Source organism: Pleurodeles waltl, chromosome 3_1, assembly GCF_031143425.1.
Source record: "Pleurodeles waltl isolate 20211129_DDA chromosome 3_1, aPleWal1.hap1.20221129, whole genome shotgun sequence".
Classification (NCBI taxonomy): domain Eukaryota; kingdom Metazoa; phylum Chordata; class Amphibia; order Caudata; family Salamandridae; genus Pleurodeles; species Pleurodeles waltl.
Window position 1 is genome coordinate 91,357,388 of NC_090440.1, and position 23,371 is coordinate 91,380,758.

Below are 23,371 nucleotides of genomic sequence, written 5' to 3' on the forward strand. Positions count from 1 at the left end.
CATCCTGGCTCGCCTCTGGCAGGACGTTCAACACTAGAGGGCTCTCCCCTTGTCACTGCTGGGCAGACCCACCCTTTTTAAGATGATGTCCCTCCCACGCTTTCTATAGGTACTGCACAACACTCTCTACCCAGTACCCTCAGCATACTATAGAGCCATAGACAAAGAACTCAAAACCCTACTATGGGATGGGGGCCCAATACAAATAGCCCTGGCTAAGCTGACAAGGAACTGGTATTACGGCGGGATTTCTCTACCTAATTTCAGGAAGTACCTCTGGGCAGTGCAACTTACAACCATAAACTATTGGATGCACTCATCCCCTGGTGGCCCTGCTTACCGCATGGATAGGTGGCTGTAGCAGCCGGGGGGGATACTTGAGAGACCTATATGCAACCCCCAAGACGAGGCGTATTCATGGGCCGACGACAGTCAATCAGTCAATATTTGTGAATCCCGGCTACTCACCTGTGAGGGTCTCATGGTGCTGGGGGGAGGGGACGGGCCTCATCCGAAGAGCCACGTCTTGAGGTTCTTCCTGAAGATGGTGAGCGACTGGCTTTGTCTGAGGTGCGGAGGGAGGTTGTTCCAGCTCTTTGCTGCAGTGTAGGTGAAAGATAGTCCTCCGGCGGTGGTTTTGCGGATGCGAGGGACGGTGGCCAGGGCCATCTGGGCGGAGCGGAGGGATCTGGTGGGGGTGTGGAAGGAGATGCGGTAGTTCAGGTAGGCTGGTCCTGCATTGTGTATGGCCTTGTACATGTGGGTGAGAAGCTTGAAGGTGATTCGCTTCTCGACCGGTAGCCAGTTGAGGATTCTCAGATGTTGGGATATGTGTTCTTGGCGAGGGAGGTCTAGAATGAGTCTGGTGGCGGCGTTCTGGATGAGTTGAAGTTTTTTGATGTTCCTAGTTGAGGTGCCGGCGTAGAGGGCGTTGCTGTAGTTGAGCTTGCCAGCGACTAAGGCCTGAGTGACTGTCCTGCGACAATCTGCTGGGATCCATCTGAAGTCTTCAGAAGTTTGCGGAGTGTTACCTGGCAACACTCTCCCACTGCACACCGCACTCCGTGCACTGGGCTGGGAAGGGAAAATTACGCCAGCCACCCCTCCTTTGGGACTCTGGGCGCTTGCCACCCTAAGCGTTTTGCCCAGGTAAGACAGGTGGGACCTGATTGGCATATCAGAGGTTGGAGACTTATGGTCACGGGGTCAAGTAGTCCCTTTTCCCAACCTACAAGTAGAGTATGTGCTGGCGGCATCTGAGTACTACCATTATCTTGAGGTGCGCCATGCGCTCTGGTCGGTGCTTACAAGAGGGACAGACCTGTCTGAGTCTTCTCCCCTGGAGAGTAGGCTGCTAGAAGAACACCTACACAACAAAGCCATATCTCTCACTTACTAGAAGTTAGTCAATAATACAACAGAACCACTCACACATCTCAGGGGGAGATGGGAGCGGGATGTGGGAGAGGTGGACATTAGAGCCCGGTTTCGCCTGGTGCAGCTGCGGATCCTGCATAGGTCTTACCTGACCGGCACGGTTAAAGCCAGAATGGACAAAGCAAATGATGCTCGATGTTTGAGGGGTTGTGGTCAGGTGGGCTCTTTCATACACATCATATGGGAATGGCCAGCTATAAAAGTTTACTGGGTCTCTGTGATTGCCTGTTTGGACAAAGTGTGGGTGGCACAATGGACGGTTCACCAAAATGGTGCCTGCTAAACATTTGTGACCACACAGACCTTGGGGGGCAGCAGTGATATGGATGACGATTGGATTGGTTGTGGCCAAGAGAAACATTACGCAGTTATGGGGGGATGCCCCTTGTTCCAAATTTGAGAGACTGGAAGAGAGGCATGGACTGGTTCATGGAGGCAGAGAAGGCGACTTATGAGGGCCAGGGCTGCCCTAAAAAATGGGTAAAAGTATGGGGGCACTGAAACACTTACAGGGGAAATATTTATGCCAATCCACTTGATGGAACAACCTCGGTTCTGGACACGTCACACCGAGGGCCCCCGGAGGGCCAGGAGGGGCTGGCGAGGGACCTTTTAGTTCCTATCGGGTGAAACCATTTGTGACAGTGGTGCCTCAGATTGTATTTGCGCATGACTCGATTTAAAGTGTATTGGAATGCCTGAGATATGTTCCTTGCCAAATTTTTAATAAAAAGAAATACAAAAATAACATAGGTGTGCAAGTGCAGAGATCTCTGCAGTTGGGGCAAAGATCTCTGCACATAAAATATAGACGAGGCGGAGTGGTTAGTGAATAGCATTATGTAGTACATGAGTAGTATTAATGTAGTGCTACAAAACATTGTGACAATGGACTTCACGCATGGTGTACATTCTTAAATTGAAGTTGCCACCATATTAAGTTCAAAAAGACCTTGGCACTCTTTAAGATAACCTATTTACAATTATGCTTGTTTTAATGATACTCTGTATGGACATTATACCACATATATATTCATTGTGCCTAAATATATTGTGTTGAAATGTATAACATTTGTTCCATGCTAATTGCTAATGTCTGTTTAATACTAATATGTATCCATATTGTTTCCAAATATATGTAAAGAGCTATGTCAGCCTTTTGGGCAATGAATGTATTAAATAAAACTAAATAAAAGGTAACAAATAATTCACAAAGGACTGGAGTGTAGAACATACTGCACCCATCACTGTAGGAAAATAGTTGTAGTGAGTGCAACGGGAAAAGGGGTCAGTCCCTTTCACCCATCATTTACGGCATCAGCCCTACCATGAAAATTTGAAGAAAAAAAACCCCCAAGCACAAAATTCACGATGTCACCCATAACATGCAAAAATTTGATTGAATACAGTTCTAGAAAATTCCTTCAAAGGTTTAAACTTTTCATTGATATTCAAATAAATTCATGTAAATCCTCAGAAGAGCTTCAATCTGTTCTTATAAATTATTTATTCTTTATCCATACAAACTTCATAAAAGTGCCTCCAACAGTAGCCAACGCGTTTCATCCTACTCAAGGACTTCTTCAGGGCTACAAAAAGACATATAAAAGAAATTACACTATAAAATCAGAGCCATCCTTTCTGATGGGTTCATTTAAAACCACACAAAATTTTGCCCATCACCAAATAATACTGACAGAGACCATTGATAAAAACGAGACGGAAAAAAGTAATAATACCAATTTTTCACAAAGTCCAGAAAATTATTTCATATCAATAATGATGTTATACATATTTACAAATTACAGATGTTATTACCCACATACTTATAGTGTATATAAACTCCTCTGAGACTTATTTAGTTTGTGTACCTCTTATCCCATAATGAAAAACTTTTTCTTTCAGCAATACAGCATGTTCTACCAAACTTGTTGGGGACAACCTGAATTATTCACATAACAATAAACTCCATATGTTCTTAATATATGTCCTTGAATGCTTGACAATAAATAATTTAAAGTAATTCATTAAATCTTCCATGAACTGTATATGCTCACTAAAACACACTCATAAATATAATAATATAAGATGATATCAATGGTGTGGATCTGTATAAATGCAGGTGAGTAAGCATTGGCTAATGCAATTATCCCATTAGATGGTCTCAAGGCATGAGATGGAAGGGAGTCATAACTTAGTATGTATATTTTTTGTTGTGGGTCATGAGTACCACAAGGTGCGTGCAGGACGGTTGGCTGCCAGGCCTGGCTGTGCACAGCGCGGGGTTGGGTGGTTGTAGGGGTTTCCCGCAGGGCTTGACCATGTGGCCAACCCCAGCTGCGCATGGCCAAAGGTTATGCGCAACGCAGATTTGTGTTGTTATAGGGGTTGGGTGGTTATAGGAGTTGGCGTGCACAGCTGAAGGCTGTGCGCGGTCGTGGTTGGATTACTGTATAGTAATGAAAACTACTTTACGTTAAAAAAACAAAGGTTACAGGGACATTATAGTTGGGAAATAGAATTTAAAAAAACTTAAATTCACTTAAAAAACCAAAGGTTATAGTTAGTTATTTCAAGCAACTATATCTCTCACCCTAAGGTACCTATAATGTGCGCCCTGCCATGCATAGTTATTTGATCAATAACCTAGCTGCACATGTTCCAGTGACCTTATCAATAACAAAACCATTGAAATTCAGCAGTTATAGTTATACTTACTATAACTTGTTGCTCATAGTTACTTTCTTGCATGAGTTAGTTTCTTCAGATAAGTATAGCTATAACTACTGAATTTCTGTGGTTTTGTATGGGTAAAACACCACCATAACGTGCCTGTAACCTTTGTTTTTTTTTTTTTTAGTGAATTTTTTTTTTTTTTAATGGATACGTTAATATTTCTGTCTTTGGTTTTCCCCAGGATCTAAGGAGGATCCTCAAATCCATGGATCGTCCGTCAACAAAAAAATGGGCAATTCTTTTCCCATGAGGGATACATAAGGGACCCCTTCATGTGTCCTATGGGGTCAGGGTACCTGTATCCCGACCCTTTATATAGTTTTTTGACTGTTTTTTCCTCCCTTCCCCCCCCCAACCCCTTTAGGAAATGCAGGAAACAAAATCGTGGCCGCAACTTTTCTTTCAAGTTGTGGCCAGAAAATCAAGGCCTTGCTTTTCTCCAGGGTCTGTGGAGGATCCGAGTAGGATCCGCATCCCTATATATACAAATTTGGTTTTCATGTAATAACTAGAAAACCACTAGATTCTCACCAAATCCCGAAAAGGTTGCTTTCTGGGCCAGGACTTAGCTTTCTGCCAAAGTTGGTGTAAATCCTTCTAGCTGTTCAGCCGCTATTCCTGTTCAAAATCTCTATGGAAAAATAAATGGGGAAAACGTGTTTTGGGAACCCTCTTTTTCGCCCCCGCTTGACGGATCACCCGGAAACTTTCCATACAGATGCTGAAGTTTTTTTTGTGTGTGTTTTTTGGATCTTTTTGTGAAGATTCATCAAATGATGCCAAAGTTATTAGCAAAACAAAAAACGCTTTTTCTATAGAAACTAAATCCTAACTAAAACGATATATATATGCGTATTCAGTTAAAAAACAAAGGTTTCAGGGACGTTACACTTAGGTTCTCAATTTACTTTTAGCCACGGAATGAGCCAAGAGCTTTTAACCCGTGAGCTAGCCACCCTCAGGAGCTGACTATCGCACCCTTACCCAATTCCCTACCCTCACAACCCACTCACCCTGCGAACACCTTCCAACCCAATTCAGCATGGTACCTCTCTCTGAGGATCACCCATGCGCTATGGAAATGTATGTTGGCCTCCTGTCCCTGTGGTGCACTGACTGACCCTACAGATGGGTACCCGTAGACCAACGAAGGTGGGATGTTGTTAGCCGGCGGGGAAGGGAAGAGAGTTACTCTTTCTTTCTCGCCATTTAAGACTAGGTTGAACAGGAAAGCCTTCTGTGTTTTGTTGTAAGATTGGATCTGTCTGTGACAAACGCATCCTTTTACTAAACTCCAGCACCTGCCCCTAGTGGTGACGCAATGTCCTTCACAATGCTGCTTTACAGCAAAATAAAATTCTATTGGTTGCAGTTCCAGCTAAATTCCGTCACTATTGTAAGGTGGAAGGAACAGTCTAAGTGAAGTTCCTGTACTGATTTTGGCTTCGAAAGCGCAGGAAGCAAGACGACACTGAGGTCCATGTTTAACTTCCTGTGACCTCCATCTCACCCTTCAGACTTCTGTATGCAGTAGAAAGTCTCCTACTTTTGTGATTTGAATGCTTTCTTTGGATGTAACCCAGCATCAAAACACTAAAACACTAAAGCTTTACTGCGCTCAAAGGCATTAAAGTGTATCAGCAACAGATCTAAACAATAATTTTAAATAAAAAAAATCTCATTCTTTTGAAAGGGCTAATGTGTAAAGAATAGGATGTTCACTATGGAAACCTTTAAAGTTGTACTACCCTGAAAACAAATGCAAATATGGGCACATTCTGAGATACCGTTCGCAAATGAAATATATGATTTTAACAATAAACCTGAGTGTGTCTCTGTATCTGTTTATACACACAGGCGCCCACACATACATAAATAAAAGACACACTCTGGTATACTTAAGAGCCCCTTGCGCCGTCATTGTGTCACTCTTTGTGATGCAGCGGCGGCGTAAACCTTGCAACCATATCTATGAGGCCACGCTAAGCCACTTTGCGTGGCTTTGAATGGCCTCATAAATGTATAGTAAGGCAAGGGAGCGCAAACCGCTCTTTTGCCTTACTCTGCACAAGGGAGGTGTTTCAGGGTCATTGCGGTGGGTGTTCCCACGCAACACCCATAGCTTTTGATGCATCTCTTGATATACTAACGCGGGTAAACTTGAGGATGCATCAAAATCCTACGCCTCCCCAGGTGAGGCGCAACGAGGAGAAATACCTTTGTTTCTCCTTGTTTTTTCCTCCTATGTGTGCTGCATTCTGCAGCACACATAGAAAGAGGAAAAAGCCTCACAGGATTGTTTTTGTGCATGAAGGTGCCTCTTCCTGCATAAAATCAATCCTGCATGCAATACAGACACCCTTGCACCACAGGGGCTTGCGTTGGCGCTAGGCAGCCAAAATGGCACCGGTGCAGTGAGAAAGGACAGGGATGCACCATATTGTTTCCATACTGCGCATTCCTGCCCTTTCCCTTTGATGCAGGGCAGCGCAGCAAGGTGACTTGCTGTGCTGCCCTGCACCAAAAGTTTGTAAATTTGGCTCTCCGTTTACTGTCAAATTCATGGCGTTAGTACATGACTAGTTTATAAGGTATATGATGCCCATATTTCCCATTTTAAAAAAATATTGTCGTATTAGCAAATGTTATCACATGCAAAGCTCAGGCAGAAGGCCTCAGAACACAGTATGGTGATGTAAACCAATATTACAATTTTTAACATGCGTTAATAGCAGGAGTGCTAACAGGCTGGTTGCTGATTGATGGTTGCTGATTGGTCTCTGCCCCTAATAGACCCATCAGTTTTGTACCGCTGGTTCCTGGATGTCATTGTGCCGGAACTGAATGTTGCTGGGGGTTGAGTGCAGATTCAGATTGACTGGAGGGCCACCTCTTGCACCTGGGACAAATTCCTTTGGTTTGCAGTACAAATCTTTTTGTTGGTGATGGAGCTGCTTCTCTAAAGATGCGCTGAATCCTGAACACAACACCACCTGTAGTAAAAGGCTGACACCTGTGTCTTCTTTATTGATGCTGGTTCTCAATCGTGATGCACTCACATGACCCAATTCCTTTTGCATCTACTGTTTGGTACCACATGCCAAGTGCTAATAGAGGGATTCTAAAAGTCCTGTACTCACCTGCTCCAGTGGGGATCTTTCATTCCTTCCAGAGCCACTAGTCCTTATGATGGTCCTGACCTGCTACAGTAAGCCTGCATCATTTTACTCCTCTGTCTAATGAAAGAGGAGGATTCCATCAGGTTAAGCTACTCCAAGCAGAACAGGGTTTCTGCAGAGAGTGATTCCCTGCGAGTCTAGGAGCTGAACATATTCATATTCATTCATCCTCGACTCCGCCCTCACCATGTCCAAACAGGTCAACGCAGTCTCATCCTCATGTTTTAACACCCTCCGAATGCTCCGCAGAATCTTCAAGTGGATTCCAACAGGAACCAGAAAGACGGTGACCCAAGCCCTCGTCAGTAGCAGACTCGACTACGGCAACGCACTCTACACAGGCATCCCAACAAAAGACATCAAACGACTCCAACGCATCCAGAACGCATCCACCCGCCTGATCCTCGACATACCCCGCCGATGTCACATCTCCCCTCACCTGAAGGACCTCCATTGGCTCCCCGTGGACAAGAGGATCACCTTTAAACTCCTCACCCACGCACACAAGGCACTACACGACACCGGACCTACCTACCTGAACACCAGACTCAACTTCTACGTTCCCTCACGTCAACTACGATCTGCCAACCTTGCCCTCGCCATTGTCCCCCGAATCCAGCGCAAGACCTCTGGCGGCAGATCCTTCTCCTACCTCGCCTCCAAGACCTGGAACTCACTCCCGACCTCACTACGCCAGACCCAGGACCTCCTCACTTTCAGGAGACTCCTCAAGACATGGCTCTTCGAACGATAGCAGCACCCCTTGACCCCCCCCCCCTAGCGCCTCAAAACCCTAACGGGTACATAGCGCGCTTTATAAATTTATTGATTGATTGATTGATTGAACATATAGCAATCTGAAGGATTAGTCACGTAAATCCGTAGGAAGAGCTCTAAGTGTGAGCTGCCCCATTGCGAGCTGCCCCATTGCTAGGAATCCGTGTCTACAGGGATATGAGAGCACCAACAAAGGAGGTTGGAAATGTAGATAGAAATGGTGAAAGCCTAGGACAGGCAGATCCATCTCCTCTAGAAAGAAGGGACACAAATTATTCCATTCTCTCCTTCACCCTGACCAGTCATATTCATTGTCATGCAAATAGTTAAAGTGCCATACGTATGGTACAGCATTATAGTAATGTATGTATTATAAAACTCTCTCTCTCTCGCCCTCGCCAGTGTAGAGCTTGAACCCAGCAAAGCACATGGTTATTGGTTTGGCTTTGACATCATTTCTCATAAGTATCCACATGCACTTTGTGCAAGAATCCCAGATGGAAGGCACAGTTGGTGTTTCAATGCATTTTAGTATACAATCCTAGCACTGACATAAGTATAGTTCCTCCTAGAAGTTCTCTCTTTGAGGCCAAATGTCCTCTAAAATGTAAAGAATTCCTGGGCCTTGTTGATGGGAATATATATTTCTCACTTCTCTTTACTGTTTCAGGCTGGGACGTGCAGCTTCCCTGTATATGTTGCATCATGAGTTGTTTCTGTGTCTGACCTCTCTTGAAGCAGAAGAACGCTTATGTACATTCTGCTCAATCGTAGTCTTCACAGCATCTTCACCCTGAAGGTTTCTGTGGCAGCTCTACTGTTCTTTTAATGGCTTATCAGGAGCAAACTAAGCATTCCTTAATTAATATTAGTTACTCAAAAAACATTTATTTTTAACGTATATTATTAATGCAGAACTATCAGACATGATGAAGGGGCGGGCCGTGGCATTGAAAGCATACTGAACAAGGCTGGGGATATCTTCTGGTTGCTGAACAATACGAGGTGGTCAACTCAATGCAGCACCCACATCAAGCTGAGGCTGCGTTCTTTCCAGACTATGTATGGATCAGAATACTGGCAGATGATGAAAAACGTCATCACCAAACTGTCAGCCTCACGCGCCAGTAACCTGAGAAGACTCTTGCTCATTTTCTGGCATTGAATCATCTTGCGAGAGAGCAAGGACACCATCTTTGAAAGAAAAATATGAAGATGGATAGCATACACCATCAGAAGAGAACAAGACTACATCACAAAAACCGCTCTCCATTGAACCATAGAGGGCAACCACAAGAGAAGCAGTCTAAGGAATATGTGAAGGTGAACTGTGGAATCAGAGATGAAGACCCTGGACCACACCTGGGGTACAGTTTAGAAACTTGTACAAGACAGACAGAAGTGGAGGTCTTTTGGTGCTGCCCTACATGCCAGTTGGCATAATGGGTAGTAAGTAAGAAACTAAGTTATGCCTTTATACAGCATAAACCAAAAAGTTCCTCGGGGGTCAGTGAACTTTACATAAGCAAAATGTCAATACATGAAATTAAGTAAATATGAATAATAATTCATCTATTGGCTAGAACAGAAATGTCAGCTGTAATTATCACACACCATGCATTGCATATCTACCTCTTAAACAATAAGTAGGTTTTTAATTCATTTTTATTTTAAATATTTCTGAATTTTGTAGGGCAAAGAAGACCCAAAAGGGTATCTGTGTTCTGTACTACAATATACAAGCATTTTATAAGAAAATAGTGCATGGGCTATGTCACAAAAATTAGAAAACATTGTTACAAAAGTAAAACCAAAAATGACATATGTAATAGCCCAGATAAATATGCAGACTTTTTTAATATCAATATCAAATCATAGATAGTGAACTGCATGTTAAATTCTGCTTGCTAGCCATTCTCATCCCTCGTGATAAATGCAAACATCAACATGGCTGCCATCCTGGGAGGATCCCCATAGCAAATTATTAGTGCAATTAATAAGATTCATTGCTCACAACATGACGGTTTCAATGCATTATCGTTATGCTTGAGTCCAGATTTCAAGGCCTTCTATCCTCTGGGGTCTCCACATTGCCTGTCCTCTTCATCGCCAGCCTCAGACCAACCAAAAGTGGCCCATTTCCCCAGCGGCAGAACAGAGTGCCAGCAGGCGAGTGGTGCCAGACCAGCTCTCACCCTACCATGCCTCAATTCACAGCCATACACATCCAATAAGTGGTCACCAGCTGGTCCACTAGCTTTCATCATGAGCTGTACCCCAGAGAAAGCCCTGGTCCCCTTAAGATTGCACAGGGCCATAAAAGTTCTCAAGATAGTCTTAAGACAAGCTAACATTATCAGGGCATGTGTCACATCTGTCCTCATGCTAATTAGCACTACCTTAGTGCATCTTCCATGCACACGCATTGTTAGGTTACGTATGGTGTTCCACATTCCATTGAGTAGGTGACCAGTGGAATGTGGGACACCTGTCAGTTTAAGCTGTGTATGGTTGAAGACAGTCATGGTGCTGTGTGTTACAAATAAATTCATTCGCCATCATTTTTGGAAGTGGAGCCTTTTACAATGGCTACGAGCTGAAGAGGGAAGTTGATGTCACATCTAGCAGCACAGGAGCGGATTAACCTCTTGGGAGTTTGCTGTTTTCTGGAGTTATCGAAGTTTTGATTTAGCCATGGATGCAAATGATCTGATGGCTGGACTGACACTAAGCATCTAGGGTCAGAAGGACAAGTGATTTTCAGAACCTTGCCCCAAGTGATGACTATGGATGGTCAAGGTGACATCAGTGTGTTTAAGGAAGCACTTTTAAGGATGGAACTGAGATTCAAACCCACCACATACTGATGCATCTTGTGCTGAGGAACTGACTAAATCTAGGTGTGGGTGCGAGTGTAGCTATAGCAAAAGTGATAGCACTAGGGAAGGAATTGTTGTATCGATTTTAGAAAGAAGACCGGGAGAAGCTGAACAGGTTGTGAAAGTACCCCCAGGTGTGTGGTACATATTGCAGGAATTGAGTTGGAGCTAATGGCAGATCCAGGTTCTCACTGAACTATAATCACCAGGAAGTATTTCTATGAAAAATTTAAGGGAGATTTGGAATTTAATGATCTACAACCTTCAGATATCATTGTGGAGAGTTTTGATGGATCTACAATTGACACGGATGGGTATGTGGATGTGAAAATTGAATGTAAAAGGAGGAGTTCTATGATAAAATTATACGTGGCTGTATGGGAAGTGAATGTGCTGGGCTAGAGGGATCAGTGGAAACTGGTAGCATGCATGTGGGCCATAGAACACTTTAGGAACTTTGGTTGGGGAAGCAAATTTATACTGCAAACAGATCATGAACTCTTAGTTAACATTTTATCCCCTGGGGGTGGGAGGATGGACCTCTATAGCATGTGTTGCTAGACTCACTTCGAGACTGCAGGAGTATTGTTTTAAGGTACATTTGTTCCAGGGAAAACTGTGATAGTTGACTTCCTGTTATGCTTACCTTGCTATGAAGATAAGGATAAAAGTGTTGTAGTAGAAAGTGACATGATTGGCACTATAAAGGCTCCGGTGAAGAAATAGTTTGAAGATATTTCAGAAGAAACCTGGAGGGATAGTGAGGAAATAGATGAAGTGCTGCAGGCTACTCAAAGATGCATTTTAGAGGGGTGGCCTAAATGGAGAGAAGTTAAGCCAGATTGGTTATGTATGTATAAGGTGGCTGATGAGTTAGAAGTAGAGGGGGATTTGTTATTTAAGAGGGGAAAGTGTGTATCTCCGGAAGGGAGTACAAGAAACAATTCTCAAGTTAGCTCATCAGTGGCTTCCAGGTATGCCTGCCATGAAACTTCTCATGCATGTATTTATGGTGGCCTGGCTTGGAGAGAATTGTGGACAGGACCGTCAGGGAGTGTGAGGTGTGTGCTGGGGGTGAGAAAATGTTGAAGGTTACCTCAGCACCTTTAAAGTGTGTTGAGTGGCTGAAACATCCCTGGCAGAAGTAGCATTTGATATTTCTGGTCCATTCAATTGTCTGCCCAGGGACAGTTGGATTACCTTGGTACTTGTGGATTATCACTCCAAACGGCCGGAAGTGAAGTTTGTTCCACAAGCCACTGCTAACAATGTGATTGAATTTTTTAAACAAGTGTTCGCCAGGGTGGGGCGTCCGTCCGTATTAGTGACAGATAATGGGGTGCAGGTGACCTCAACAGAAATGGGAAATTTTCTCAAACATGTATGGACCACATGAAAATGGTCAGGTAGAGAGGTTCAACCATGTTCTAAAGGGGTATCTCATAGAAGCATGTAATCAGGGTCGTGACTGGAAGAACATGTTGAGGAAAAGATTGTGGGTGTATAGGATAACACCCCATACCACTACTGAGATTAGTCTCTTTAAATTATTGAAGGAGCAGGTACCAACTTCCGAATTGTGTCCATAGTGGTTCAAAGAAAGATGGGGACTTGTGGAAGAGAAATGTGATGTGAGAAAAGTTGCTGTAGTAGTGAATAGGAAGCAGGACAAATCCAAAGAGTGGTATGATGCCAAATGGAAAACTAAAGTAAATGGAATTATGGTTGGGGAATTGGGTGAGAATCCTGAAACCGGGTTCTTTCAACAGTTTTTTCCAAATTTGGTAAAGCCATGAAAGAGGTTAAAGTGTTTATAAATCGTGTTGCTACCCAGATGGTGAAGTGTGGAATGTGAAGAGCGTTGCCAAATGCAGACTGAAAAGAAGTGATGATGAGAAACACAAGGTAAACGATGAGGATACTGATGCAGAAAATTATGAGAGCAATTTTATTGTGAAGTTTGGTATGGAGAAGCATTCTGTAAGTCAAAGTGGGAGGCACAATGAGAATATAATGAAGGTGCAAACTGAGATATTGGTTCTGTTGCCTCAAGGGTCAAAATAACAAATAGGATTAGAAAAGTACCTAGAAGGTTTACAGAGAATGTCAAGTAAATTTAAGTCTATTTTTATACAGTATTCCTTCATAGGTTGTTTATGTTTCCAGGTTGCTTTTCCTGTAATCTATGCTCATGTTCCCACTAAGGCAGATGTGTTATATCTGTTCTTAGGTTAATTAGCACTGTCTTAGTGCATCTTCCATGCACACGCTTTGTTATGTTACGTATGGCGTTCCACATTCCATTGAGTAGGTGACTAGTGGAATGTGGGAGACCTGTCAATGTAAACTGTGAATGGTGGAAGACGGTCCACGGTGCTGTGGTACTACAAATACATTCTTTCACCATTATTCTTGGATGTGGAGTCTTTTAGAGCATGCTAACAGAAGTGCCCTTGAAAAAGAAACAAATTGCTGCATTCCGGGACAAGTTGATTAAACACCAAGCAAATGATCATCTTTTCATAACCAGTACTCCTCACCCTCAGGAATGGGATAATTTATGTAATAAAAATAGATAGCTGCTTTGGTTCATAAAGAAGATCTTAAGGAAGCGTTACAAGGGAAACAGACACAATTTAATGCCAAGTAGAGATTGAATTTAAGGTATGGAATTTTTGGAAGAAAACGTCTGTATGCACCAGATAATTTTGAATGAGGGTGATCTGGACATAAGAAAGAACTTCCTCTCATTGGGTGCTAGGCTACCTACTTCCTGTTGCATTGATATCGCAAGACCACATGCTACTGCTAATCAATATGTTTTCTTGTCTTGAGACATGGATAAGCACTGGCGTTTTACTGTGATTACTGTGCTTTTAAGATATTTACCACATTTAACTTTTATCTTTTTAACTTGGAAGATTGGCAATTGTGAAATTTTAGGTCACAAAACTAGTGTTTTATCTTTGTGCCACACAACAAGCATATTTGCACATAGTGTTTAGTTAAGAGTGTAGCATTTGCCTGTTGTTTCTGGAAGCTCTATGGGGGCTGAAGTGCCTGTTAGAGCCTGGGGTGTTTTTTCGGCAGCCATTCTAGCATACCATTAAGAGAGGTGGCGGACATGCCACCCTCTTGCCCCATGTGCTGGCCACTGGTATTTGAACCGGGTGGGCCGCTGATGGTGCAGCAGGTGAGAGCGCTGGAGTTTTACTGTGCTTTTATGATATTTACCAAGTTTAATTGTTATATTTTTAGCTTGGAAGATTGGCTGATTGCAATTGTGAAATTTTAGGTTACAAAACTAGTGTTTTAACTTTGTGCCACACAACGAGCACATTTGCACATAGTGTTTAGTTAGGAGTGGAGCATTTGCCTGTTGTTTCTGGAAGCGCTGTGGGGGCTGAAGGACCTGTTAGAGCACGGGTGTTTTTTTGGCAGCCATTCCAGCGTGACATTGTTTGAGGGAGGTGGTGGACCAGTCTTTTTCTTGGACTCGCCCCCCTCTTGTCCCATGTGCCAACCACTGATATTTAAACTGGTCAGGCTGCGGACGCTCCTAAGGCAAGCCTGTCTGCGCCTGTCCGTGCCTGATTGGGACCAGGGGCCAGTGATGCTGGCAGTTTCGATTTAGGGGACACCTAACTACAGTACCCCAGGGATCAGCTCTGTAGCATTGCACACAAAGTAGAGGAGCAGTATTTACTATTAGCCCTTGGCAAACATCAGGAAAGGCTATTGGTGGGTTAAGGACCACTGATGGAGAAATTCAATCATTGGGTCAGGGCAGCGGTCGAATAAGTGGCCCCGTTGGGGAGTGTGTGATCCAGCCCTAACAAGAGAGTCTCGGCTCCATGGTACATTGAGGGGCTCAAGGTGCTCCAAAGATTATGCAGGAGATAGGAATGGAAATTGGATCTTGGACCAGTTGAGAAGGTGAAGGTCAGGGAATTATGGTGTAAAAATAAACTGGCTGTAAAAGAGGCTTAAATTAGGTTCTGTACGCAGAAGATTAGGGATGCAGCAAATGTCCTTAAGAATTGTTTAAAGTAGTACGCTCCTTAGTGGTCCCAGACATATCTCAGGAGAATGAGAATTCACAAATGTTTTGCGGCAAGGTTGCAGGGGTCTTCAGAGATAAAATGTTGAAGATCTATTCAGATTTTCCTCTCTTCCCACCGAGTCTGCTAAGCCAGAGGTTGGTCTGACTGATGGGGTGGATAAGAGGGCCTTTTGGCGAAGTTTGCACCTTATTACAGGGATTAACTCGGGCTCAGCAAACGATCCTTGTCTGCCTATGGTGTTTCACATAGCTATGGAACCATTACATAGGTGCTAGAGAAAGTGTATGAAGAGGTGCTGGAATTGGGGGTGTTTCCTCCAACTTGGAAAGAGACAGTCGTTATGCCCCTGAAAAAGAATCCTGGAGGTGACCCTGGTGACCTTAAAATTCTTTGTTCCAGCTCCCTCCTCCTGCCAAGAGTCTCGAAAAACATAATAACCATGAGCTAGCCAGTTATCATCTTGCCCATGGCTGCTTGGGTTCCTCTCAACACTGGTTCAGTAAAAACTATAGCACTGAATCCATACTTATTCCTACCACAGACACAATTCGTAGGCAGGTACACCGGGGGAATGCTGCTATCCTCGTATTATTGGATTTATTGGCAGCCTTCAATACCATCTCGCCCCAGCTCATAGTACAACGACTATTAGGCAGGATTGAGGGATGCAGCTCTTGGAATACTTGAATACTTGAAACAATTCTTCATGACAGATCAATCACGATTAGCTGTAGTCAGCTTCCCTACGGAGTCCTTCAGGGATCGTCTCTCAGCCTGACCCTCTTTAATCTGTATGTGGTCCCCTTGGCAAAACTTGTTCACTCTTTTGGATTCCAGGTATCTTAGTACGCAGGCGACACCCAGCTTATTGTTTCCATTAGAGGTGACTGGGAAGCAGTGGCTGACAGGTTTCAAGGTTGCATGAGGGAAGTTAGTCAATGGATGGGTCAGAACTGGCTTAAAATGAATGGGGATAAAGCTGAGATGTTGATATTTGGGGCAAATACATCTATCGGGAGCAACCGTTGGTGGCCCGAGTCCTGTGGGTCCCTGCTTTTCCCCATCACAGCAGCCAAGAACCTGGGGATTATGTTTGACTCTTCCCTGACTTTTGACATGCAGGTCAACAGAAGCACAATTGCATGTTTTTGGCTGTTTAAGATCTTAAAAAAGGTTCTGCCTTTCATACCATTAGAACTCAGAGTGTTGCTGGTCCTGACATTCAAGACTGGATTATTTCAACACATTGTGTACTTAAATATAAATCATTCTTCTCTGAATAAGCTTCAGTTTATTAAGAATGCTGCTGCCTGTCTGGTGCTTGGTCTGCCAAAGTATTTAACCGTCAGGGGAAGCCTCAGGGAAGCTGCACTGGCTGCCAGTTAGGAAACATATCTCCTTCAAAGCTCTGGTCTGACCCATAAAGCCCTCCACTCCCAAGGTTCAGGATATCTGCTAGGTGTTCTTAAGTTGTACTGTTCATGCCATAATTTAAGATCTGCAGACCTCAGGTTGGCACTGGTACCTAGATGTAAGAAAGTTAAATGAGGTGTTCGGGCCCTTTCGGTGGCGGTGGCTAAGCTTTGGGATTCTTTACCAGCTCAGATTAGAGGAATCAATTCTCTTTTACTGTTTCATAGGCAACTCAAAACCTGGCTGTTTTCACAGTTCTTTTTGGTATGCTTGTGCCTGGTCCTCTCACTCCGCCTAGGCTTTAATACCTGTGGTCTGAATGTGCTTTAGGAGTACCAAAAATACAAAATACAAATACGTGCAGAAAAGTTCCTGAAAGACCCCCAAAAGAGATTTATGGGAAAGATTCCCAAACCTCTTCTGAAAAGAAGGAAAGTTATGGTGGGAGAAAGACCATGGGGCCATACCAAGATGGGTGATGTTATGACTTTAGACAGGGCAAAAGAGGGGGGACATTGTATGTGCCCAGAAGCTACTCAGGTGAGCACTGGATAGGAGTGCCATGTGTATTGCTAAGGGTAGATTATTCTCCAGAGGAGAGGGTAGAGCCTGCTCTAGTATCTCTTACGTGTGTTGTGGACAAAGAAGATTGTGATTCCTGAAGGTGGTAGATTTCCAAATTTGGTCCGTCACCACTCAGTGAGATACTTGTGCCAGCATGACCATTGTGGAAGCCAGTCTGGTTTACCTAGAACAGTATCTGGCAGGACACGTCCGTAGTGTAGCACCCGCTCATGGGCATAAGTATGCAAGACTTAGGCCCATGATATCTTTGGAATAGGAAGGAGTACCTGCCCTGAGGAGGGGCATTGTCAAGCACCAGTTTCCGTTTGACTTCATCTTTGGTAATGAGCTCTCTCCAGCGGTAAGACCCGGGAGGGACAGACACTTGTGGTGTGCCAAAAACACAACTTTCCGGGGATACTATCCCTAAACAGAGGGTTGAAAGACCCAGATGAAGAGTAAAGGGTAGGAGGTGGATGCCATCCACAGTGGGAGGGCCATAGGGTCAGAGGTTGTCCGCTTTGAGAGGAGAGAACCACTTGATTGACCTGGTGAGGCTACTTCTGATCTCGAGGTGCTGTCATACAGCAGAGGACAAGAGACATGCTTCAGGGAAACTCCTGCATGACACAGAGTGTGTCACCTTTGAGGTGGTCTGTATGTCTGCCCTAGAAATCCTGGATGTTCATGCACCTGTACAGTTTCAGAGCACAGACCCTGAACTGAAAGGCCAGTCTGAGTGTCTCCAATGATGGTGGAAGAAAGAGTGGAAGGAGGTGTTTATTATCTATGGTGCAGTCCCCACTCTGAGAAACATAAGAGGCCAAAGAGACCTCAGGAGCATGTGGTAAACTTCTTGCCATCCTCACATTCTAGAAGTGAGGCATATCCAAGATCCCCGATGGCAGCCTCTGCTTGACAGTGGGTGGTGCTTGAGATTGACATAGGGGTACAGATAGATTCAGAGGGGCAAAGAACAGACAAGTGCCACTGCAGAAGTGGAAAATTGTCCATGTTCTATTTCCTAAGCAGGGAAGTCTATTAAGGGATTGATTGGTCTACCTTAGCCCTTGGCTGGGGGCAGCCTTTGTAGGAAATCTGCATTTTCTGCAGGGTCCCCCTGGATATTTTGCCTTTGCTGGACACTATTTCTGTTTCTTGGATTTAGAACTCTGTGCACTATACCCCGGCTAACCGGTATTAGATGCCTGTGCTCCCCCTTTAAAGATGGTTGAATGGGCCTATTCCAAATTGGTATGTTTAACTTGCCTGAAAGTTCCTAGTATAGGGTGTATAAAGTGCACCCAAAGATGGGAAGTGAAATGTTACTTGTGGACTGTAACACTTATTGTGCTGTCCTCTAGAGTCATAATAAAAACATGGCTTCAGGCCTGCCATTGTAGCCTTGCTGCTGCAGTTTAAATCTGCAACAATATCTGTTAAAATAACACTTTTTAGCAGGTAAAACCTCCCTTTTAGACCCAAAATATATATTTTAATATATATTTTAGATATAAGTAAGGCACCCCTATGCAGGCGTTGTAGACCACAAGGTAAGGTGCACGGTATTTATAAGTGGGATATGTAGAAAATTAATATTACCATGTCCCTACGGTGACAAGGTTCAAAAAGCTATTGTCACTGTGGCAGGTCTATCTGTCCTTTGTAGAAAATCAGAGTGCAGATTACAATACTGATACTGCTAACTCGGGAACTGCGCCAGTCTAGAAAAAAAAGTTAACCAATTTTTTTAATAGTTATTAAAATCCAATTCAATGGTAAAGTCCTATTTAAGGAATGGTAACTTTTAGAATGTTACATTTTACCTGCCTGAGCTGTCAGAAGGCTAATTAGGATAATCCTCTGTCAGCTCTGATCCTGTGCTCAGCCTTGAATAGGTGTGAAAAATGTATGAAATGCCTCCCAAGAGCAAATAATAGGCTGACCTGAATGGGCAGAAATTACACCTCTGACCTCCTGAGAATATGCAGAGTGGAAGCTCTGGCCATCCTTTCTTTAAACTACAGGGTCAAACCTTGCTTGACAGGTCTGCCGAGCCATATGAAACACTTGGAGAACATTTGAAAGTGAGAGAACAGGATGCCAAGTCAATTATTATGGATCTTATGTCTGGTTGCTGAAGAACCCGTTTTTTATTATACCAGGCTTCTGTCTCTGCTGCAAATTAATTTTAGTGTTAGATGTAGGATACTAGTATTACCAAAGTATTCTCCCCACATACATCCCCAGCACTCAGAGCCCAAGTTTAGTGTTGCAAAGACTTTCACCATCTTGAAGTTTTCCTAACACATTGCATTTTGGGTCTGTTTGCAGGAGGCAAACAGGAACAACAAAAAGGTGAAAGGAATTAATCAGCAGCTTTCCCTTCTTTGGAAAATTGCCCTACTACTAAAAAATTACAATAATGTGGAACTGATCACAGCAGTCATCATATCCTGCCTGGGTTACAGCACCATCATCTACACTGGCCTGCCAAAATCTTTCATTGCGAGGCTGCGAAGACAATAAAACTAGGTAGCCAGAATATGCTTAAACAACATTATATGGACTATATCAAGCCTGCTTTGAAAACTCTTCACTGACTACCAGTCGAAGCCAGTATCAAATGCAAGGTTCACTGTGCCATCCACAAAGCCTTCTGTGACAAAAGTTTATAATACCTGTAGGAACTAGCTCCAAGCTATATCCGAGCAAAAGTTGTGTTCAGCATCTGTTAACCTGCTCTGTCAATGTTCGTTCAGAGGCAGATTCCTCACAGAGTAGGGCCCAGTGGTTTGGCCTTAGTACGCCTTGAGACCAGGACCCAACCACATGTCTCTTTTACCCACGATTCTCATTCCGGAGTATTGGAGGACTTAATAGTACGGAGTTGAGTTTTATTAAGTATAAAACTGTCTATATTGTTTGCTTGAGATGCTTGAGCAAGGAACTATTTTGCATTAAAGAAGCCAAGAGGCAGTTACTCCCTTAGCAAGCCACATTCTTCAATGATTAATTGGGCACGCATTGGGTTTGTAGCCAGAATTCACCAATCCAAATCTCTTCTATCACAACCCCACATAATTTTACCTCTATGTACGTGTTGTGGAGCTTAAAGAAACTGTCCTGCATCCACATATTAAGCATACAAGTAGAATTGTGATCTAGCGCTTAATTAGACTCTGTAGTTTCTGGTGGGAGACACCAGCACACATTTTTGGGGACGGCCCTTTGCACTTATTTTTCCTAAGAATTTACGTTTGGGGATTTGATAGAATTTGCAGAAGGAAAAAAAATGTACCATGTTTTGGCGTGAGAATGCATTGCAGGGACACAGTAGAACAGATTTGGAGTCAATTGACAGGTAGTGTAGCAAAGATAACAGACGATAGAAGCGGAATTTTGTCAAAAATGCTCTTCCCCAAACGTTATTTATGTTTGAGAGATATGGCTCAACACAAACGGCATTTTGGAGACAAACCAGCTCCCTCATGTTTGGGTTCATGACCTCCAGCGCTCTGCTTAGGTAGAGTTCCTTGATTTTCACAAAATCCTCTTTTTGGATAGCAGGGGCATGGTAAACAAATCAGGCTTGCCCAAAGCTTCTGCTGTTCTCTTAATGTATTTGAGCCATGTGATCTTGACTCAAAGTCACATGCCAGACAAGCTTCAGTAACCACTTGCATAAGAGTTGCTTCATGATTGCTCCACATTGAGGCCCAGAGAAGAAGTGTAGTGAGTCCCACCGTGTCAGTCATGTAGGCAAGGCCCAGTTCTTCATGTAGAAAATGCTGGGCCTAGAGTCCCAGTGCTTAATTTGTAAGTAAAAATGTGCCAGTGGCCAAAGCTCTTTTCTGAAACACTTGGCTGCTGCATTTAAATGTGCGAGCACTGAATACTGAGGCAGCATAATTCTAAAGCCATCTTGGGCATCTTTAATCCATCTACAACCACTCCCTGCCCCTTCAGCTCACTCTTGTGGCTTACTGCTTTCTCCCTTTGTGACGCTTTTCCGTCTTTCTCTTCCTCCGCCTTTCCTATATGTGCCTTTTGCTCTTAGTAAATGCCTGATGCAGAAAACTAAGTGCCAGCCCTTAAAAATAATTGCTGGTGTCCTTCACCGGAAACCACCAGCTCAAATTAAGCTCTGGCCTAAACATAGCAGATGTCTGCAAAAGCAGTTCTCTTTTCCCTGCAGACAGATACAGTCATGAAAGCCCCATATTCCAGCCCCGTACATGAGTAATGGTAGGCGCTTCAACTTGTACATTTCCAGCAGGGGGAGTATAGGTTTGCTACCAACATTTACAGCTGTGTCAGACAGGGCCCCAATAGCATGATTAAAACGAAGATAATGGTTGGAAAGACAGGGCCAGAAGCTATTATTGGCATCAAATATTACTCCTAAGTAAAATCTTTAACCTCAGTAATGTAGTTGCCCATGATGGAAATGGGTCTTGATTTGTTGCTGTATGAGCCGCAAACCATATAATAAGTCTTGGTAATATTGGTGGCTAAATAGAAATTGCCCATGAATGATACAAAATTCGCAACCAGAGCCCGTAAGCCATTGGGTGTGCAGGAGAGCAGAAGTGTATTGTCTGCATAGAGGAATGCTGGCACAGGCTTGGAATTTACCATAGATAGATCTTTACAGTTAGCAGTGAGAAAATAGTTTAGGTCATTTATAAACAGCAAAAACAAAACCGGGGCTAATATACACCTTTGGTGAATGCCTCTGCAGAGGAAAAAAAGTGAAGTGCATTCCTCATCTATGCCGTCCCTGACCATTGCAGAGACCCCATGATGCAGTGCTCTAAGAAAGTCCACTAAGTCTTGTGGCATGCCCATCCATGGAAGGATGAGCCATAATGTAGATCAGTTCACATGATCAAATGCACTGCGCAGGTCCATGAAGACAAGGTAAAGAGATCCTTTCTTAGCTATGGTATATTTCCCCACCTGTAGGCTAAGGTTAAGGCACTGTTCCTGGGTCCCCTTGCACTCTCTGAACTCGTATTGAACCCTACTTAGGGCTCCGGCCTATTGAACCCAAGCCTTAGTCCCCTGCAAAATGACCCGGCCATCACCTTAACCACAGAATCCAGAAGTAAAATTAGCCTGTAGCAGCGGGGATTCTGCCTGTTAACTTTTTTTTTAATTGTGACAATGGTGGCCTGCTGCCAAGAGGCAGGGATCCTGTTGGATGCTGCAGCATTCAGGGTGCTGGTAATTTTAGGGGCCCATAGCTTGGTGTTATCCTTGTATAGGTTCATAGTGACCCCATCTGGCCCAGGTGCTTTCTTGTTGGGACTGGAGGAAATGGCTGTGATTACCTCTTCGAGGCTAAACCTTGTGGACAGGGGAACTGAGGGAGGGTAAGGGGGAAAGGGTGCCTCGTGAAAATCTATGGATGTACAGATATCAAATTAATAAATGCCTGAGCGAACAATGAGCATTGATGTTAGTGGTCAGACCATAGCAACTATTATCAGAAGCCCTCCACTGGGTTATTATAATTTATCAAAAAGATATTAAAACTACTGGAATCAACAATCCACAGAACCTGGATCCCCTGATGGTTACATGTAATTGGGAATATGCCTAATAGATTAGACACTCTGATAAAAGTAGCCAGCCCTCCCTGGGCTCTCTCCTCTGTGGGGTGTGTGGCTGGTACAGTGAAAGCTTCATACCCATCTCAAGTAATATCCCCCACAAGCCACATTTCCTGCAGCATCACAATGTCATAGGTTATGATGAAGCTAAGCCAGTTCTGATCTGACTGCTTCAAACTCAGACCAGCAAGTTTCCAACAGATCAGATTCGTGGGAGGAATGGGTTCTTGTTGCAGCTCAGAAGGCGGCTCTCTAGAAGCACATGTGTTCTTCTTTCTCTTGCCCCCACCATCATCCCCAGAGTCGATAAGTGCTGCTCGTGCAGTTGGCAGTCAGTCTGGGCCCTCCAAGTCAGATGAGGGGCTAAATCTGTTGTAGATGGGGGAAGGGATGGAGACCCTGTTGGTATGTTCAGGTCGTCTAACTAATGGGCATGTCTTAGCAGACTGTGGGCCCGGCAAGTTGACAATAAAAATACCCCAATGACAGAACTGTTATATGGTTGTTGTCGAAGTTCCGGTTGGCACGTTGTGCTCAATTCAAAATTATATGACCAACTAAAGCCGGGTTGCTACACTTAATGAACACACAGAGTCCCAAGCAAATTGCATGCTTGATGACCCATTCCAACTCATCCTTCTATCAAATAAGATGTCATTGTATTCCGAAATGCTGAAGTCCGAGTTTTTAACTAGCCAGTGTCT

The 23,371-nt window shown here is 43.8% G+C and overlaps 1 long non-coding RNA gene across 1 annotated transcript in view; it reads right to left on the reverse strand.

Moving 5' to 3' along the window:
• Window positions 1-2,951: 2,951 nt before the first annotated feature.
• LOC138285959 (uncharacterized) overlaps window positions 2,952-23,371 on the reverse strand; it is a 132,132-nt gene continuing 111,712 nt past the window's right edge. The window contains exon 4 of the long non-coding RNA XR_011201671.1: window positions 2,952-3,026. This is a non-coding gene — a long non-coding RNA (uncharacterized lncRNA). The remainder of the gene's footprint in view (window positions 3,027-23,371) is intronic.